The sequence below is a fragment of the Mustela erminea genome, chromosome 16 (genome assembly GCF_009829155.1).
Source record: "Mustela erminea isolate mMusErm1 chromosome 16, mMusErm1.Pri, whole genome shotgun sequence".
Lineage (NCBI taxonomy): Eukaryota > Metazoa > Chordata > Mammalia > Carnivora > Mustelidae > Mustela > Mustela erminea.
The window spans coordinates 67,460,211-67,480,839 of NC_045629.1; the positions used below are offsets into that span (position 1 = coordinate 67,460,211).

At 36.8% G+C, this 20,629-nt stretch overlaps 1 long non-coding RNA gene across 1 annotated transcript in view; it reads right to left on the minus strand.

Moving 5' to 3' along the window:
- LOC116575291 overlaps positions 1 to 20,629 on the minus strand; it is a 322,876-nt gene that overhangs the window by 57,674 nt on the left and 244,573 nt on the right. The window contains exons 2-4 of the long non-coding RNA XR_004279684.1: positions 16,609 to 16,757; positions 8,658 to 8,767; positions 6,853 to 6,913 (exon numbers count right to left, since the gene is read on the minus strand). This is a non-coding gene — a long non-coding RNA (uncharacterized LOC116575291). The remainder of the gene's footprint in view (positions 1 to 6,852; positions 6,914 to 8,657; positions 8,768 to 16,608; positions 16,758 to 20,629) is intronic.

Genomic DNA, 20,629 nt, shown 5'->3' on the forward strand with positions numbered 1-20,629 from the left:
GTTTTGATTTATATTTCCATGATGCCAAGTGATGTGGAACACTTTTTCATGTGTCTCTTGGCCATCTGGATGTCTTCTTTGCAGAAATGTCTATTCATGTCTTCTGTCCATTTCTTGACTGGATTATTTGTTCTTTGGGTGTTGAGTTTGATAAGTTCTTCATAGATTTTGGATACTAGCTCTTTATCTGATATGTTGTTTGCAAATATCTTCTCCCATTCTCTCAGTTGTCTTTTAGTTTTGTTAACTGTTTCCTTTGCTGTGCAAAAGCCTTTGATCTGGATGAAGTCCCAATAGTTCACTTTTGCCCTTCCTTCCCTTACCTTTGGCAACGTTTCTAGGAAGAAGTTGCTGTGGCTGAGGTTGAAGACATTGCTGCCTGTGTTCTCCTCAAGGATTTTGATGGATTCCTTTCTCACATGAGGTCCTTCATCCATTTTGAGTCTATTTTTGTGTGTGGTATAAGGAAATGGTCCAGTTTTATTCTTCTGCATGTGGCTGTCCAATATTCCCAACACCATTTGTTGAAGAGACAGTCTTTTTTCCATTGGACATTCTTTCCTGCTTTGTTGAAGATTAGTTGACCATAGAGTTGAGGGTCTATTTCTGGACTTTCTATTCTGTTCCATTGATCTGTGTGTCTGTTTTTGTGCCAGTACCATACTGTCTTGAAGATGACAGCTTTGTAATAGAGCTTGAAGTCTGGAATTGTGATGCCACCAACTTTGGCTTTCTTTTTCAACATTCCTCTGGCTATTTGAGGTCTTTCTGGTTCCATATAAATTTATGATTATCGGTTCCATTTCTTTGGAAAAAAAATGGGTGAGATTTTGATAGAAATCGCACTGAATGTGTAGATTGCTTTAGGTAGCATAGACATTTTCACAATATTTGTTCTTCCAATCCATGAGCATGGAACATTTTTCCATTTCTGTCTTCCTCAATTTCTTTCATTAGTGCTTTATAGTTTTCTGAGTATAGATTCATTGCCTCTTTGGTTAAGTTTATTCCTATGTATCTTGGGCTTTTGGGTGAAATTGTAAATGGGATTGACTCCTTAATTTCTCTTTCTTCTGTCTTATTGTTGGTGTATAGAAATGCAACTGATTTCTGTGCATTAATTTTATATCCTGACACTTTACTGAATTCCTATACAAGTTCTAGCACTTTTGGAGTGGAGCCTTTTGGGTTTTCCACATAAAGTATCATATCATCTGCAAAGAGTAAGAATTTGACTTCTTCTTTGCCCATTCAGATGCCTTTTATTTCTTTTTGTTGTCTGATTGATGAGGCTAGGACTTCTAGTACTATGTTGAATAGCAGTGGTGATAATGGACATCCCTGCCATATTCCTGACCTTAGCAGAAAAGTTCTCAGTTTTTCTACATTGAGAATGATATTTGCAGTGGGTTTTTCATAGATGGCTTTGATAATATTGAGGTATGTGCCCTCTATCCCTACACTTTGAAGAGTTTTGATCAGGAAGGGATGCTGTACTTTGTCAAATGCTTTTTCAGCATCTATTGAGAGTATCATATGGTTCTTGTTCTTTCATTTATTAATGTATTGTATCATATTGATTGATTTGCGGATGTTGAACCAACCTTGCAGCCCTATAATAAATCCCACTTGGTCGTGGTGAATAATCCTTTTAATGTACTGTTGGATGCTATTGGCTATTATTTTGGTGAGAATTTTTGCATCTGTGTTCATCAAGGATATGGGTCTGTAATTCTCCTTTTTTATGGGGTCTTTGTCTGGTTTGGGGATCAAGATAATGCTGGCCTCATAAAATGAGTTAGGAAGTTTTCCTTCCATTTCTATTTTTTGGAACAGTTTCAGGAGAATAGGTATTAATTCTTCTTTAAATGTTTGGTAGAATTCCCCTGGGAAGCTGTCTCACCCTGGGATCCTGTTTGTTGGAAGATTTTTGATGACTGTTTCAATCTCGATACTGATTATGGGTCTGTTCAGGTTTTCTATTTCTTCCTGGCTCAGTTGTGGTAGTTTATATGTCTCTATGAATTCATCCATTTCTTCCAGATTGTCAAATTTGCTGGTGTATAGTTGCTCATAGTATGTTCTTATAATTGTTTGTATTTTTTCAGTGTTGGTTGTGATCTCTCCTCTTTCATTCATAATTTTATTTATTTGGGTCCTTTCTCTTTTCTTTTTAAGTCTGGCAGGGGTTTATCAATCTTATTAATTCTTTCAAGGAACCAGCTCTTAGTTTAGTTGATTTGTTCTATTGGTTTTTTTTTTTTTTTTTTTTTTTGGTTTCTATTTCATTGATTTCTGCTCTGATCTTTATGATTTCTCTTCTCCTGCTGGGTTTAGGCTTACTTTGCTATTCTTTCTCTAGCTCCTTTAGGTGTGGGGTTAGGTTGTGTATTTGAGACCTTTCTTGTTTCTTGAGAAAGGCTTGTATCACTGTATATTTTTCCTCTCAGGACTTCCTTTACTGTGTCCCACAGATTTTGAACCATTGTTTTTTCATTATTTGTTTCCATGAATTTTTTCAATTCTTCTTTAATTTCCTAGTTGACCTATTCATTCTTTAGAAGGATGCTTTTTAACCTCTGTGTATATGGGTTCTTTCCAAATTTCCTCTTGTGATTGAGTTCTAGCTTCAGAGCATTGTGGTCTGAAAATATGCAGGGAATGATCCCAGTCTTTTGATACCAGTTGAGACCTGATTTGTGACCCGCATGTGATCTATTCTGGAGAATGTTCCATGTGCACTAGAGAAGAATGTGTATTCTCTTGCTTTGGGATGGAATGTTCTGAATATATCTGTGATGTCCATCTTGTCCAGTGTGACATTTAAGGCCATTATTTCCTTGTTGATCTTTTGCTTGGATGATTTGTCCATTTCAGTGAGGGGGGTGTTAAAGTCCCCTACTATTATTGTATTATTGTCAATGTTTTCTTTGATTTTATTACTAGTTGGTTTATATAGTTGGCTGCACCCATGTTAGGGGCATAGATATTTAAAATTGTTAGACCTCTTTTTTGGACAGACCCTTTGAGTATAATATAGTGTCCTTCCTCATCTCTTTTTATAGACTTTGGCTTAAAACCTAATTGATCTGATATAAGGATTGCCACCCCAGCTTTCTTTTGATGTCCATTAGAATGGTAAGTTATTTTTCCATCTCCTCACTTTAAATCTGGAGGTGTCTTTGGGTCTAAAATGAGTTTCTTGTAGACAGCATATTGAATGGGTTTTGGTTTTTTATCCATTCTGATCCCTGTGTCTTTTGACTGGGGCATTTAGCCTATTTATATTCAGGGTAACTATTGAGAGATATTAATTTAGTGCCATTGTATTGCCTGTAAGGTGACTGTTACTGTATATTGTCTCTGGTCCTTTCTGGTCTATTACTTTTAGGCTCTCTTTTTGCTTAGAGGACCCCTTTCAATATTTTTTGTAGAGCTGGTTTGGTGTTTACAAATTCTTTTAGTTTTTGTTTGTCCTGGAAACTTTTTATCTCTCCTTCTATTTTCAATGATAGCCTAGCTGGATATAGTATTCTTGGCTACATGTTTTTCTCGTTTAGTGCTCTGAATATATCATGCCAGTTCTTTCTGGCCTGCAAGGTCTCTGTGGATAAGTCTGTTGCCAATCTAATATTTTTACCATTGTATGTTACAGACTTTTTGTACTGGGCTGCTTTCAGGATTTTCCTTTTATCACTAAGATTAGTAAGTTTTGCTATCAGATGACAGGGTGTGGACCTATCATTATTGATTTTGAAGGGTGTTCTCTGTGCTTCCTGGATTTTGATGCTTGTTCCCTTTGCCATATTAGGGAAACTCTATACAATAATTCACTCCAATATACCTCCTGCTCCCCTCTCTCTTTCTTCTTCTTCTGGAATCCCAATTATTCTAATGTTGTTTCATCTTATGGTATCGCTTATCTCTTGAATTCTCACCTCATGGTCCAGTAGTTGTTTGTCTCTCTTTTGCTCAGCTTCTTTATTCCCTGTCATTTGGTCTTTTATATCACTAATTCTCTCTTCTGCCTCATTTATCTTAGTAGTAAGAGCCTCCATTTTTTATTGCACCTCATTAATAGCTTTTTAAATTTCAGCTTGGTTAGATTTTAATTATTTTATTTCTCCAGAAAGGGCTTTTATTTCTCCAGGAAGAGTTTCTCTACTATCTTCCATGCCTTTTTTGAGCCCAGCTAGCACCTTGAGAATCGTCATTCTGAACTCTAGATCTGACATATTACCATCGTCCATATTGATTAGGTCCCTAGCCCTCAGTACTGCCTCTTGGTTTTTTTGTTTGTTTGTTTGTTTGTTTGTTTGGTGGTGGTGATGTTTTTGCCTTGTCATTTTATCCAGATAAGAATATATGAACAAGAGAATAAAATACTTTCAGAAAGTGGATGAAAGTGGTTGACTTTCTGTTTCTAGAATTGCTACTCTTCTCTTCAATCTCCTGTTGGATTTGTATGTATTTGGAATGGTTTGATAAACTCTCTAGTGATCTCCTCCTACCTGATGTCATCTCTGCCTGCTACTCCTCTGCCATCTTGACTCCATCTTCATCTCCTCAAGAGATTCTTAACTATAGGAAACAAACTGAAGGTTGCTGGAGGGGATGTGGGTGTTTGTTTTTGACAGCCACTCATCTTTCTTAATGTTTCTGTAATTTTACCTTTTCCAGTATCATACAATATGTAGTCTTTTCAGATTGACTTATTTTATTTAAAAAGTAGGTACTTAAGTTTCTTCCAGGTGATTTTATGACTTGATAGCTTATTTCTTTTTAGCAGTGAACAAAACTGCATAATCTGGCATACCACAGTTCATTTATCTATTCACTTACTGACTAAGAACTAAGGACTTCTTGGTTGGTTCCAAATCCTGGTAATTATAAATACAGCTGCTATAAACATCTGTGTGCAGGTTTTTGTGTGAACCTGTCTTCAGTTCAGGTGGGGATAAAGAGCAAGGAATATGATTGCTGAATTGTATGGTAAGAGCTTATTGAGTTTCATTAGAAACTGTCAAACTATTTCCAATGTGCCTGTACCATTTTGAATTCCTACTAGCAATGATGTTCTACACCCTTAACTGCATTTAATGTTATTAGTATTCTGGATTTCAGGCATTCCAATAGGTATGTAGCAGTGTTTCATTGTTGTTTGAACTTGCATTTCCCTGAAGACATATGAAGTGGAGTATCTTTTCATATGCATATTTACCATCTGGGTATCTTTTCTAATGAGGTTTCCATTGAGGTCTTTGGCACATTTTTAAATCAGGTTGCTTGATTTCTTGTTGTTGTGTTTTAAGTGTTCTTTGTAAATTTTTAGGTAACAGTCCTTTATCAGATGTAGCTACTGTAAATGTTTTCTTCTAGACTGTGGCTTTTCTTCTTGCTCTATTGACAGCATCTTTTATAGAGTAGAAGTTCTTTAAGTATGGATAATCCATTCTTATTTTTTTCCTTTTATCATTTCGTTGAATAAGACCAAAAGCAATCCAATTCACAGACTGAGTAATTGTTTCTTGAAGAAAAAACTTTCTTTTTTTCTTCAATTACTATATTGTTACTTAGTGCCAACTTATTTTCTGGACACTTAGTACTAACAGCACAACAATAAATAACAATTTATTCCACAAAAGCTGGAATAAATCCAGCTTCTACTATCATATAATTAAATATATAATTGTGGTGGAGTGAGGAGAGATAGGCATGTAATTAATCAACTAAAATCATAAAATAAGGCAGACCAAAAAAAAGCAGAATAAGCAACTACAATCTTCAGGGAATAGAAAAAAGATTATTATAATTATAATCAAAATCATCATTGCCATCATCATCCTCTTTATGTTTTTATTGTGTTTTTCACTGATGTTCATGGGAAAATTAACATGTCCCTGGCCCCCTGCTAAGTGATTGTATGTGTATGAAGACTCTTGTATGGCTTCCAAGTTACTAGCTGTATTATTAGAACTTTTGGTAAATAACATGTAGGATGTATAAATAGTGTTACATAAAGAACAAACTGGGAGAAAATGTAAAATCTTTAAAGATCTCTGTGGAACTATAATTGTGTTCTACAAGATCTGAAGGGCTGGGGGAAGGAAGGGTAAGCTTTAGGTATTCTTAACAGAGAGAAGAGTATCACGTTTTTTGCAAGTTGCAATGTATCTTTCAGTTACTTTAACTTTTTTCACTTGGCCTACTTTCAAAAATACAGCCTCTGAGATCAGTTTGGAAGAGATACCATTATTCCCTCTCTAACAGATGAGGAAATAACGAACTGAGTATCAGTAATGGTATATGACATAACCAAGTTTCCATAAGTCAGTTAGCAGAGAAGAGACTTCACCTTGTCTATACTTAGGACTATTGCCAGAACCTCCATGAAAGGCAGGAAAAGAAGCTTTGGTGAGAAAGCTTGCAAGAACAAAGTATTTAAAGGTGTTGAAACCCTGTAAGCAAATCTCAAATTAACAGTGATAACAGTTGCTCCCTGTTTATGGGGGATCCATGCCAAAGCCCACAGTGGGTACCTGAAATCATGGATGGAACCAAACCCTACACAGATTATGTTTTTTTCCTATGCATACATACCTATGATGATGTTTAATTTATTTTCTTTAGGCACAGTAAGAGATTAACAATGATAATTGATAACAAAATAGAACAATTATCACAATATATTGTAATAAAAGTTATGTGAGTGTGGACTCTCTCTCTCAAAACATCCTGTTGCCCCATACTCATCCTTCTTGTGATGATGTCAGATGATAAAATGCCCAGGTGATGAGATGAAGTGAGGGGGATGCTGTAGGCACTATGACTTAGCATTAGGCTACTACTCACCTTCTTATGAGAGGTCAGATGGAGGACCATCTTTTTCCAAACCAGAGTTGAGTAAGGGTCACTGAAACCACAATTAAGAGGGGAGTACCATAAATAGAATGGTGAAGGTAATATCAGAGAGTGTGATGTGATTTCAGAAAACTTGGTTTGACTGAGTCTGTCATTTGGGGGGTTAGCACCTTAAGATCACTACACCCTCTACTCCTCAGTTTCCTCCTTTGTGGAATAGTGAAAAATACCAATACTATCAGCACCACCAAAAAACCTTCCAAAAAACCCATGGATCATTCTGAGGATAAAGTGAAATAACACAGCGAGAATACTTCAAAATTATAAAAACTGTCATTCATCCTGAGTTAATTTTATAATAATTGTCATGTCTCTCAAACTTGCCCAGATTTTCATACTTTTAAGAAAAGTTGTTTCTTGTTTTTATATTATAAGAAGTTTGGTTTTATGTATTACTTCATGTCTCTTTGTTTATTCTGTATTGAGTGAGTACACGTGTCCAAGGGTGTAGACTGCTAGGGTAATGAATTTGGTGCCTGAAGAATTATGATTTTAGGTGGGGAGCATGAAGCAAATGTATGGACACAAGTCTATGTTTCCTCATAACATCCTAAATCATAAATATTGTGGTGATGAAAAGTTAGCAGACAAATTACATACAGTCTGGACCAAGTTATAATGCAAAAATTATTTCTCTCTAGAATTACTGGAACTTTGCAATACAATGAGCTTCAATATTCTATTGCTATTACCATTAAAAAGTAATGGTAATAAGGCTAATGCTCAAATAATGGATTTGCATGAACTTATTTCATTAGAATTAGTCCTGTTGGAGATTCAAATTAAAACCACATTGAGATATCACCTTACACCAGTTAGAATGGCCAAAATTAACAAAACAGGAAACAACATGTCTTGGAGAGGATGTGGAGAAAAGGGAACCCTCTTACGCTGTTGGTGGGAATGCAAGTTGGTGCAGCCTCTTTGGAGAACAGTGTGGAGATTCCTCAAGAAATTAAAAATAGAGCTTCCTTATGACCCTGCAATTGCACTCCTGGGTATTTACCCCAAGGATACAGATGTCGTGAAAAGAAGGGCCATCTGTACCCCAATGTTTATAGCAGCAATGGCCACAGTCGCCAAACTATGGAAAGAACCAAGATGCCCTTCAACGGACGAATGGATAAGGAAGATGTGGTCCATATACACTATGGAGTATTATGCCTCCATCAGAAAGGATGAATACCCAACTTTTGTAGCAACATGGACAAGACTGGAAGAGATTATGCTGAGTGAAATAAGTCAAGCAGAGAGAGTCAGTTATCATATGGTTTCACTTATTTGTGGAGCATAACAAATATCATGGAGGACAAGGGGTGTTAGAGAGGAGAAGGGAGTTGGGGTAAATTGGAAGGGGAGGTGAATCACGAGACTCTCATGGACTCTGAAAAACAATCTGAGGGGTTTGAAGTGGCGGTGGGGTGGGAGGTTGGGGTACCAGGTGGTGGGTATTATAGAGGGCACAGATTGCATGGAGCACTGGGTGTGTTGAAAAAATAATGAATACTGTTTTTCTGAAAATAAATAAATTGAAAAAATTAAAAAAAAAAGAATTAGTCCTGTTGACAAAGTACATTAAAATAATAATAAGAACTTCAATAAATGGAAACCTAAATTAATTAAAAAAATGTTCTTCATATTTTCTATTTTATCGAGTAGAAGTAGGAAGGAAAGAAAAAAAAGAAGAAGGAGACCCCCCCAAAAAAATGGGGAAGGAGGGAAGAAGAAAATGTTACCTTTTATGGAGGGTCCATGATGATAATCTGAGAGTAGATAGGCTCAAATGTTTGGCATGTCTGAAGCAATAATACAAACTCCAAGTACATTCTTTTGATTCATTCAATGGCTGTTGAGATAAGAATGATAATTTATAGGAACTAGTACAGAATCTCAGGACTGTACAAAAAGAAGGAGGGTTAAAAAAAAAAAAGGAGGGTGCCATGGTTGGGCACACACATTATAAAAAATACTTTCTACTCATTAGATCATTTAAACCTTATAACGAAAGTTATTATTAAACCCATTGTGCAGATAGGAAATGGGACTCTAAGAGATTAGATTGTTTGTCCAAGGTATGAGAAGGAGAATATTCAAATGCACCCTGTTCTCCTTGAATTTGAACACTTGTTTTTTTTGTTGATACCATACTGAACTAACAAAGGAAAACACATGAAGTATATTAAGTTCAAATGGCAAGGACCTTGTGATTTTTCACCTTTAGTATGAAGCCATTGGAAAACTTCAAATAAAAGAGTGAACTTCTTCAATTAGTAATATTAGCCAGAATGGTACTCAGGAATAGGTCTTCCATTTTACAGAACATGACATAGCTATTAATATGTGTAATGGGGCTAAATGAACTGAAATGGGAAGATGAGAGACCTGACGATGTCTTCAAATATTTTGTCAGTAAGTATGGAAATCTATCCATCCGAGGGGCTGAAATTGTGCACAGTGTCACCAAAGAGTGAGCAAGCAGGGCAGGGGCACATGAAAACATTTCTCAGAAAAAACACCATTTCTCCCTTTTCATTTGAGACAATGTTTTGTTTCTGTTTATGAATCATAGAAACTACAAATGAACAAGTTGTATTGGGTCATCTAATCTGCCCCCCAGGGAAGGCATGAGCTGCAGTTCATTCAATTCCCTTCCAGTTTCATGTGGACACTCCAGTGTGGGTTTTCGCCACATGCTCTGGCCAAGGCTCTGTGCTCCAAGTCAGTATCACAGGAGTGTTGCCGTGACATTGGAAAGAAAAAGAAAAAGAACCTCCAACAAAAACATTTGTTGAAGGGGACGATTAAAAGAGGTTAACCTTATACATAAATGTGAAAATTGAATACGTGTAAGAGGAACTATATTCCTCAATGTTGAAACAAGTAGGGTTTCATAATTTCCATTAACCAAAGATAAAAAGGTAATCCTTCTTCCATTCTTAAGTGTAAGCGTACTGTCTTATATTTGTCAAAGACTGTGAGATTAATGAGTGTTTTAAGTTTCTTGATTTTTAAGAAAATTGGGTTTCTTTAACAAAACATATAAATAGTATCCTAAACACTTTAAGCTTGCAAGACATTCGTAGCCATGTGTAAAAGGGAACATAGATCCATATTTTGAATTTTGTTGAATGTTTACTATGTGCCAAGCCATTATGTTAAATATTAAACACTGTGATGTATTTTATCTTTTTTCCAGCTAAATAACAAACAATCAAAACCTGAACTTTACCAAGGCTAACCAGCTTGTTTGATTTTATTACTGTGTGACAAAGTGGAGTTCTGAGGTCATATTGGTCAGTCAAATTCCAAAACTCTGAACCTATAAATAATACTATTCTGAACATTTTGTGTGTAAACAAATGCATATTAAAGCCTGAACATGTGCCAGACCCAGACTTTGCCCCTATGGGATCAACACTGAATAAGTCATGGCCCAGCCTGTGAGGACCTTAGAATCCATTAGGAAAGATTAACAATCAGTAAAAGGCATTTCTTTGCATGGCTCAGTACGAACTTTGATCTCATGTTCAAAAGTTGCTTTGGAAGCAAAAAAGGAAGAGAAGCTGCTTCAGGCAGGGGCTAGGGACGACTATCTGGATCAGGAAATGCTTGACCTGATATTGAAAGTTGAACTGGAGGGCATCTGGGTGGCTCAGTCAGTTAAGAGTCTGCCTTCAGCTCAGGTTATGATCCCAGGACCCTGGGATCAAGACCTACATAGGGCTTCCTGCTTAGTGGGGAGTCTGATTTTCCCTTTCCCTCTGCCTCTCCCCCCACCATATGCTCTCTCTCTTTCTCACTCTCTCTCAAATAAATAAAATCTCAAAAAAAAAAAAGAAAAGAAAAGAAAAGAAAGAAAGTTGAATTGAATTTAACTAGGTAAAATGGTGGGTAGAATTTCTTTTTGGGGCACCTGAGTGGCTCAGTGGGTTAAGCCTCTGCCTTTGGCCCAGGTCATGTTCTCAGGGTCCTAGGATCAAGCCCTGCATCGGGGGGGGGGGGGGTCTCTGCTCAGTGGGGTGCCTGCTTGTGATCTCTAGCTCTCTGTCAAATAAAAAAATAAATTCTTTTTTTTTTTTTTAAAGAATTTCTTTTCAAGAGGAAAAGAGCTTGTGCAAATATGTGTGATTTCTGAGGAATACTGACTAGTCCAATATGATAAGAAGAAAAAAGCTAGTAACTGATAAGATATCCTATTTGCCAGGTGCTGGGTTAACTACTTTACAACTATTAGCTTATTTAGCCCTGACAGCATCTTTCTGTAGAAGATACTCTTATTATCCCCAAGTTCAGATGAGAAAACAGAGGCTAAATGAAATTCTGTAGCTTGTTCAAACACACACAATGGATTTGCAAGGGGTGTGGGTTTGATTCACACAATCTGATTCCAGACACCAGACTCAACTGCCAACTTATTTAAGTGGTTGGAGATGATACTATGAAGACTTCAGACATTAAACTGTATCCCAAAAGCAAAGAGAAAAGTTTAAAGATTTTCAGTAATATAGCGGTATCACTAGATTTTTTAAAATTTATAAATATCATTAGACAATTATAAACTATACATTGGAGCATGTAAAAAAATGAAGGAGTCCTAGATTAAGGAAATGTTTAAGAAATGTCTAGGAGAAAGTTTAAAAAGTAGGATAAAATATGCTGGGCATAGTTACAGATTGCAATAGTTACAGATAAGCAATTCCTATAATGGACATGTTTTCATAAGATGCACATATTTTTAAAAGTCTTGGGTATATTTTCAGAGGGGGGTGTGTGTACACACCTGTGCACTAATTATTAAAATATTTTTTCTCAGTCAAAATTTCTTCTTAACCTGGTTTGTGATGCTGGGTCTCTTTCTCTGTAAGCCACGTGTCTCATTTGCCAGCTGGATTTCTGTTAGACGTTTCACCCTGGCAGAAATATTTGGTTCTAGTTTTCAACATTTTTTGGTGCACTGACTTCCAGAACTAGGCAGTTACTCTTGGAAGTACCAGTACCAAAGGGTTCATTTGTTGTCTTGAAGTCTGAGCGTCAGCTCTGGAGGACTCCTCAACCAGCTTCTAGATTTTGAATACCCCAACCTCTTTAATCTGTCTGCAACTGTAGGAAGCATCTTACATCTTTTAGTTCCTTATCTCTGTGTTACGGAAGTGTCTCCTTTTGACATTTTCCATCCTCCAACTTTTTATATTTTATGTGATAAAGTAACTGGTGTGGGTTCTATCATCCTGGCCAGATCCTGATGGGTACTTTTTAAAGGGATGATGACAATTCCTGGTTCCAGCCATATATTTCTGCATTAATTAAACAAATGCTTATCAGAACAAGTGAAATATTTTAGAGGAAGTTTTGAAGGAAACAAATCCTTTTAAGAATTCATAGCACATTCTGTATTTTCTACTAGTCAATACTCAATAATTAAATATCTATTAAGTAAGTATCTTCATCGATTTATTCACCAGGAAACATTGACCCATTCTATGGCTTTATACTGTGATTTCTTGATTTTGACTTAATTCAGTGGGCCCTTAAATTTGTGTACAAATCGTCCAGGTTTACAAATCCACTTAGTTGTTTGATTTATTAATGTTCAAAAATATTTGCAAAATAAGGGTTGTTTGGTTTGGGATTTCTAATATTACATTTGTCTTTGTAGAAAATTTAAAGGATAAAAAATGTTTAACATCTTAATATAGTAGTAGATTCTGAAATGATATTAAAGTGACTGGATAAATTTAAATGAAACAGAAAACTAGGAGAAATATTAATAATTTCCTATTTATTTAAATACTTAAACCATTTCCAGGAAAATTTAAGTTGGATAGCAGAGAAGCCAATCACGGATACCACAGAACAGAAAAACATCACCACAGAAGGCTTAAAAAGGAGTTAAACAATTTTTTCCCCATTTTAACATTTCTATAACTGGAAAGTAAATTATAATTTCTATATTCATTTAACCTAGGATTTCTTCTTTTATTTTTCCTCAGGAAATATTATTAAATTGCTGGTACATTTTAGCATTTGAAGATATCTTAAATTGAATGAAATGTGATAAATGTGAATATGTATACATATATACATATATCATCATTTACCCATCATTTTTGTGTATATTTTATTTGACTTTTTGGGATTATACTTCTTGTATATATTTTTAATTTTGACTGCCTCTTCTTATCAGTTTGATTAATTGCATAGCATGTTACCTTTTTTTCTATGTAGGTATTCTTCAGTAAAAACCTAACCCAATTCAGGAAAAGAGAGAAGAAACCAAAACGATAAAAAATAATGTTAAGAGAAGGATGTCATTTGGAGGTATGTACATTTGTAACTTTCCATGAATCCCGATTTTCTCTACATATATTTTCCCTTTCCAGTCATTAGGGACTAAGTTCCTTGACTTGATCATGCTGAATGAATTCACATTTAAGAACTAAAGAACTTCTGATGGAAAGTATAAGGAATGAGCTAAAAATGAGTATACACCAATTTTCTAATATCTCCTTCCTTTCATTTAATGATTTACAGATTTTTACATACATCATGGGATGCATGCTCTCCACTTTGGAAATTACTGCATTGCAAAGATCGTGAAAAGATTAGTATAATGACTTTTTTAAAAAATTTTTTGACTTTTGTATTCACGTTAAATTTTGAGTTACTTATGAATAAACTGTGTTTTTTCCCCCTAGAACTGATATGGAGGAAATTTTGAAAATTGGCATGTTGTGAAGGATTTAAAAAGAATGCAAAATGATCTTCGCTTTCTTGAAGGCTAAAATCTACTGAAACAAACTGATGTGAATGCCTTAGAGTGTGAAAAAGTCTTAGTAGAATACAGGAGGAATAGAAGAAAATAATAGCTTGGGAATGCAAGCTGGTGCAGCCACTCTGGAAAACAGCATGGAGGTTCCTCAAAATGTTGAAAATAGAACTGCCCTATGACCCAGCAATTGCACCACTGGGTATTTACCCTAAAGATACAAACGTAGTGATCCAAAGGGGCATGGGCACCCGAATGTTTATAGCAACAATGTCCACAATAGCCAAACTATGGAAAGAACCTAGATGTCCATCAACAGATAAATGGATCAAGAAGATGTGGTATATATACACAATAGAATACTATGCAGCCATCAAAAGAAATGAAATCTTGCCATTTGCGACAACATGGATGGAACTAGAGTGTATCATGCTTAGCGAAATAAGTCAAGCAGAGAAAGACAACTATCATATGATCTCCCTGATATGGTGAAGTGGTGATGCAACATGGGGGCTTAAGTGGGTAGGAGAAGAATCAATGAAACAAGATGGGATTGGGAGGGAGACAAACCATAAGTGACTCTTAATCTTACAAAACAAACTGAGGGTTGCTGGGGGGAGGGGGGTTGGGAGAAGGGGGGTGGGGTTATGGACATTGGGGAGGGTATGTGCTTTGGTGAGTGCTGTGAAGTGTGTAAACCTGGTGATTCACAGACCTGTACCCCTGGGGATAAAAATACATGTTTACAAAAAATAAAAAATTAAAAAAAAAAAAGAAGAAGAAAATAATAGCTTGCTGTAAGACTGTAAGAGTAGGAGAAAGTCATTCTTCCTAGAGGCTCAGACAGATTTCAAAAACAGCCACATTTTCCCACATTATCAACCCAGTTTAGTTCAATCCGTACATGACTGCAAGTTGTTAGCAGTATATCCCAGGATGCTCTTTGTCAGACCTACGATGTTTCAGTATTCTAGAATAATTTACAGGAAACCAAATATGGTAGGATCACAGAATATTGTTAATTTTATGGATGTCATAATTTCTTAGATGAACCCTGTGGAAACAGGGAAATGGATAGAATTAGCCCAAGAGTATTTTTTTTTAATTTTTTATTTTTTATAAACATGTATTTTTATCCCCAGGGGTACAGGTCTGTGAATCACCAGATTTACATACTTCACAGCACTCACCAAAGCACATACCCTCCCCAATGTCCATAATCCCACCCCCAACCCAAGAGTATTTTTATACAAAGGAGAGAAAGTCCTTCTTCTCCATTGCAATATTTCACACACTCACCTCAATTTCAGGCTAAGGCATAATAAGCAAAGTTAACTGTGGATTAAAAAGGTTTTTTAGGGACGCCTAGGTGGCTCAGCTGGTTAAGTGTCTGACTCTTAATTTTGGTTCAGGTCAGGATCTTGGCTCAAGTTAGTATCTCAGGGTAGTGAGATGGAGACCCACACTGGGCTCTGCACTCAGCATGGAGTCTGCTTGATATTCTCTCTCTCCTTCTCTCTCTGCCCCTCCCTAACTGCTTGCACGTGTTCTCTTTCTCTCTCTCTCTTTCTAAAAAATTAAATAAAAAATAAATAAATATTTTTTTTAGTGATTCTGAATTCATACTATGGGGTTAATTATTAAGCTCATCTAAACATTTCACTATAGAAGGAAATGGACATTTTTATGTATTTAATAAGAGCATGGGAAATGTCAATTTACTTAGACAAATATTATAGAATCCATAATATGCACACAACTCTGATTGTAACTATGAAAAAGATCTAAGCTTTTACGTAAGAAGCTTAGAACTGACCCTAAGCACCCTGAGATGCTCAGCATTGAGAGATCAGGTCTGCCTGTCTTTGTCTATATTACCAGGAAGAGCGGGTCTGGGTCTTCCATTTTAACTGTTTTGTAAAGTAAGTTGTGCTATTTAAGTGCCTGCTCTACTTACAGACTTGCTGTGGCCAAGAAGAATACCACCGAAGAGGGAGTATGGGGAAATTGAGTCAAGAGAAGACAGCCTAGTAAAGATGTAATTGAGACCTAAACAAAATTACAGTTATCCCAAGGTCTAACTCTTTTGATTTTTAAAAATATTTTATTTATTTATTTGAGAGAGATAAAGAGGGCATGCGTGCACGCGTGAGCATAAACAGGAGTGAGGGGCTGAGGGAGAGGGAGAAGCAGACTCCCCACTGAGCAGGGAGCCTGATGCAGGACTCAGTCCCAGAACCCTGGGATCATGACTTGAACTGAAGGCAGACACTTAACCAACCAAGCCACCCAGGTGCCCTAACACTTCAGATTTAAAAAAAAAAAAAAAAAAAGTTTTCCTATTGTGTTTCACCTTTTTTTCTATATTCTTGTGCAATGCTCAGTTTATTGTGAACTCATTCTTGACAATTAACAGCTTTACACTTGGGCATTGTGAAATGACTTGCTCTGGTGACCACCCCACTTTCCTTACAAAATAAGTCTTAAACTGTTCATTTAACTTGTTTTTTTTGTGATATGATTTTTCTCCTCTCAACTCCTGCCTGTATTGGATTCAATGGAGGAGGGTCTGAGGGTCTCACACTCTCTTGTCTGCGAGAGAGTGAGATGCACCCGGCTTGCATCAGTCAGAGGAGAGGTTATCAATTGGCTGGTTGCTTCTAGGTCATTTTCAAATTGAAACAAGAAATAGCCCTTACAAGTAAATATGAAACCTTCTTTGGTACAAGGTCACTACTCTCAGTATTTGAAATTTGCCTCTCCAAGCACATCTGTCTGGCTTTCCTCACAGACCCTATCCCTTTAGTGCTAATGAGAACCTCATGCCTTCCAGTCTGAAAGCAGGATTTGGACCTATTTCCCCCTTGTTAATGTAAAGCATGTCATTCTGGGCCCTATGCAGTATTATTTGCTTTTCTTACCGCTGAGTCTTGCCTGTAGGCAGTTTTGTATCATCCAGAAGGTTTCATATCTTAGCATCGTGTTGATTCTTAATTCCCTGATCTCAGAATCCAGTGAGATATATTTGATTTACTAAGAAACTAAGCCTCTTTTCATATCCTGGTGAGATCTGCAAGAGATGGAGGTGAGAGTTAAGAGAATAAAAGTCCTTTTGGCAAGGCCTATCTTTTCCTTGGTCTTACAAAGATTCTGTTTGGTAAGTGATTAAAGCTGGTCTGGACAGGCAGCAAACACCAGAGTAGATTTATAGCATCTAAAACAATACCTTCAAAGATCTTCTCCCAGAATGCATGGCCTAGAGGCATCCTTTCGATTGATCTAAAGCTCTGAGGAATTGCTCCAGAAGCAAACAAAGACCAATTATGCTTCTTTGACATTTTATGGTTTTCTATGAAAATCCTGAACAGGAGTAAATAGGAATCCTATAGCCCTTCCTTGTCTGAATTGTAGGCATGCTTTGCCCCTCTGCAAAGCCAGCTGCTTTACTCTTCTGACCTTACCCAGAGCATTGCCTCCCCACTATACTGGGTCAGTAGTCACTCTCCACACGAACTCCTGTTCTGGGGCGAAAAGCAAGGGAAATAATATATGACCCCATCTTGGAGGTGATAAATTACTCTTCATCAAATATCAAGAAAGGTAAGAAAAGGAAAGATGTCATTTTCAGTACTCTTTTAAGTTTCTGTTATTTTAGGACTTAGCATAAAATATTTTTTACTAATTCTAAAATTACTAATTCATAAAATATCTTTTACTAATTACTAAATTTTGAACTTTCTTCCAGAAAGAGGTGCAATTTTTGAAGTGTTCTGAGCTTTTCAGAACACTCTTATCACTGAGGAAAATTCTGTATGTGTCACTATGTCCCTACAGTACAGTTCTCTGCTTCACCCTCCAGAATGGGATCTCTATTAGAATAAGAAGCATTTTATTTATTTGGTATTGACTATGGCCCCCAATGGACTATGTACCAGGTAAACAGCAAGTTCAATAAATTCTGGTTGGATTGAAAAATCCTTGTTCAATTGTTGATTTCTTTTTATGATCGAATAAAAGCAACCTCATTTCTTCCTATGCAAATGAAGGGTCTAATTCAACACTCTGTTCAAGTCACTTGTCTAACTAGAGGTTAGACTCATGGTCATGTACTTTATTTCTACTATCTGTGTTGTATCGGTTGTTTCCACACCAAATTATGGTTTTCTGGAGGGCAGGACCTATGCCTAATTCAACTTTGTGTTCCCAGCATTGTAGAGGTCCACATAATGCTTGTTGAATGAAGGAGCAGAATGATTCCATGGGATAAAACCAAGATTCTGACACAGGGATTAAATTCCTGATTTACCCATTACCCATTACCCTAAAACTCTACATAATGGGCAGGCATAGTAACAGAAATTACAGTGATAGTCTGTTAATTGGTATCTCATTCAAAATAGGTGTTATCACAAATCTATATTGCCCATCCTGCAATCGGCTAACCTTCACCTAAACTCATGTTTGAAGTGTTTCAAAATTAAAATACGCTTTAAGTACCAAGAAGGCTCAACAGCATGAAAAGCACATGGAGCAAGCAAAGAGAAAGGCAGAAAAAACATTGCCAGTGGTTGAGTTTTTTCCTGGCTGCTGATTGCCTCAACTGTTCTGTCATGAGAAAGATCCTTCATTTCGCAGTAAAAAAGTTATCTATCAAGTAATTACACGGTGCCTGCTGAAATGCTCAGCATTTACATGGATACCTTTGTGTAATTCTTTTTTTTAAATTTTTTATTTTTTATAAACATATATTTTTATCCCCAGGGGCACAGGTCTGTGAATCGCCAGTTTTACACACTTCACAAGCACTCACCAAAGCACATCCCCTCCCCAATGTCCATAACCCTACCCCCCTTCTCCTGCTTCGTAATTCTTATCTTAAACTTATTAGGTAAGTACTATGATAAGCCCTATTTTTTTAGAGCACATTCTTGTGAATTTTAGAACCCCTATTTTAAAAAGAAACAAAACAGAAGCTTTGACTATTTAAGAACCTTGCCCATCACGTAGCAAAAAGCAGGTTGGAAGTGGACCACTTTTGATTTTCTGACATCATAGTGAAAGCTCTTAAGTGCTATGCCATACGGCCTACCCTTAGGTTTTGTAGGTGGAAGAGCTAAAGCTTGTATTGTACTGTGTGACATCAACAAGCAGAAATAGGGCCAGTGCCTGAAAACCAGAGAAGGAAGACTTCCACTTCAAAGAAAGAAAGGTATTTCCGAAGACTAGAACTATCCAGACTAGGCTCTTTTTGTAGCATCATGCCTGATGCACTGTAGGTAGTCAATAAAAGTTTGACGACATGGCAGAAGGCTGCCTCCAGACACAATGAGATGAGTCATTGTAACTCTTTCAATTGAAGCTGAATGAAAACTTTTGGAAGATATTGAGGAAGTAGACCTTGTTTCGTAAGATTCGATTATGTGATCTCTAAGTGCTTTCCAAATCTGTGATCTGATTAGTTTATGATTAAATGATAATCTAGATATTTTAGAAATGAAATAAGAGGGGAGGGAGGGAGATGGGGGAGAGGGAGAAGGGGAAGGCTGTGGAACAGGGAGGGCGGGCAGAGAGAATGAGAACTGCAGAACCTAATACTCAATTATTTCTAGTGGCTGGTATTTAATAGACTAAATTCTTATCTGCTCAACTTGTTGGAGTCATTTTACCTCAAAGGGAGGTAGCAGGGGATATATCCCTAATCTACAGAAGAGGTTGAGGCGATGATGGAAATGATCAAGCCCCCCAGGATCCCCCAAATGGGTTATAATTAGCTTCTCTACAAATCCTACATGTCATGCAATGAAAACCAGCTCACAGACTTCTAACATCTCAGGGCCAGATTTCTCCATCCTCACGTAAAAGACTATTCTCCTGGTAGAGTTCTCTGAAAGTTTCAGAGTTTAGAAACCAAGTGAACTGTCAGCAAAGTTTCTCAAATAGGGTTGAGGTTATATTCAATAAGCCAGCCATTTGAACAACTGAGAATCAGTGCTCACTTTGCTACTCTTTTGCCAAAATGTGTAACATCTACCTGCTTATGTGCTGATCAAGGTCAACATTTATTGGGAGTTTGGGGGATCTTCTTCCAACGGAAGAGGGTTTAGACTATTTCAATAAAATGAATTAAGCTGGCTCATTTACCATGGATTACAAAATATAATATTTTTTCTTGCCTAGTCAACTTATTGGCTGCTTTTCTTGTTTTGTTTTGATTAAACTTTTTTTTTTTTTAAACAAGAGAAAAATCTCTTTGATTTAGATTTTTGGCAGGAGTTATCATTCCCTCTAACTTGGGTCTAACCCCAAGGATCTCCCAACTCATTAGCATAGGATGTCACTTCCCCTTAACTGTTATCTTTGTTGTTAGTCAACTGTGGATATCTTGATCATGACGGATTTCTTTGTGGCCCTGAGTTGATCAAAATTCTAATTGCTGAGCGATACAGGAAGGGAACTCTTTTTTTTTTTTTTTAAACATTTTATTTATTTATTTGACAGAGACACAGCGAAAGAAGGAACACAAGCCAGGAGAATGAGAGAGGGAGAAGCGAGCTTCCTGCTGAACAGGAAGCCCAATGTGAAGGGTCGATCCCAGGACTCTAGGATCATGACCTGAGCCGAAGGCAGACATTTAACGATTGAGCACCCCAGGAAGGGAGGTCTTGTCCACTAACTAGCAAGATGCATGATGTGGATATGAATTTTTCCCAACCCTGGGGAGGTTAGTTCCCCACAAGACCGTTATAAATATGAAATGAGCTCAGAACCAAAGTTCAGAAAATAATAAAGAATTCAGTGCTCAGGTAGCACATGCACAGTGGTATGGAAAAATAAAATTCTAGAGTAGTTTTAGAGCTAACATATAAAACTGAACTTCTACCAGTAGTTATTGAGTGGCTATCATTGGCAGAGTGCTGGAGTAGATGCTGTAATATGACACCC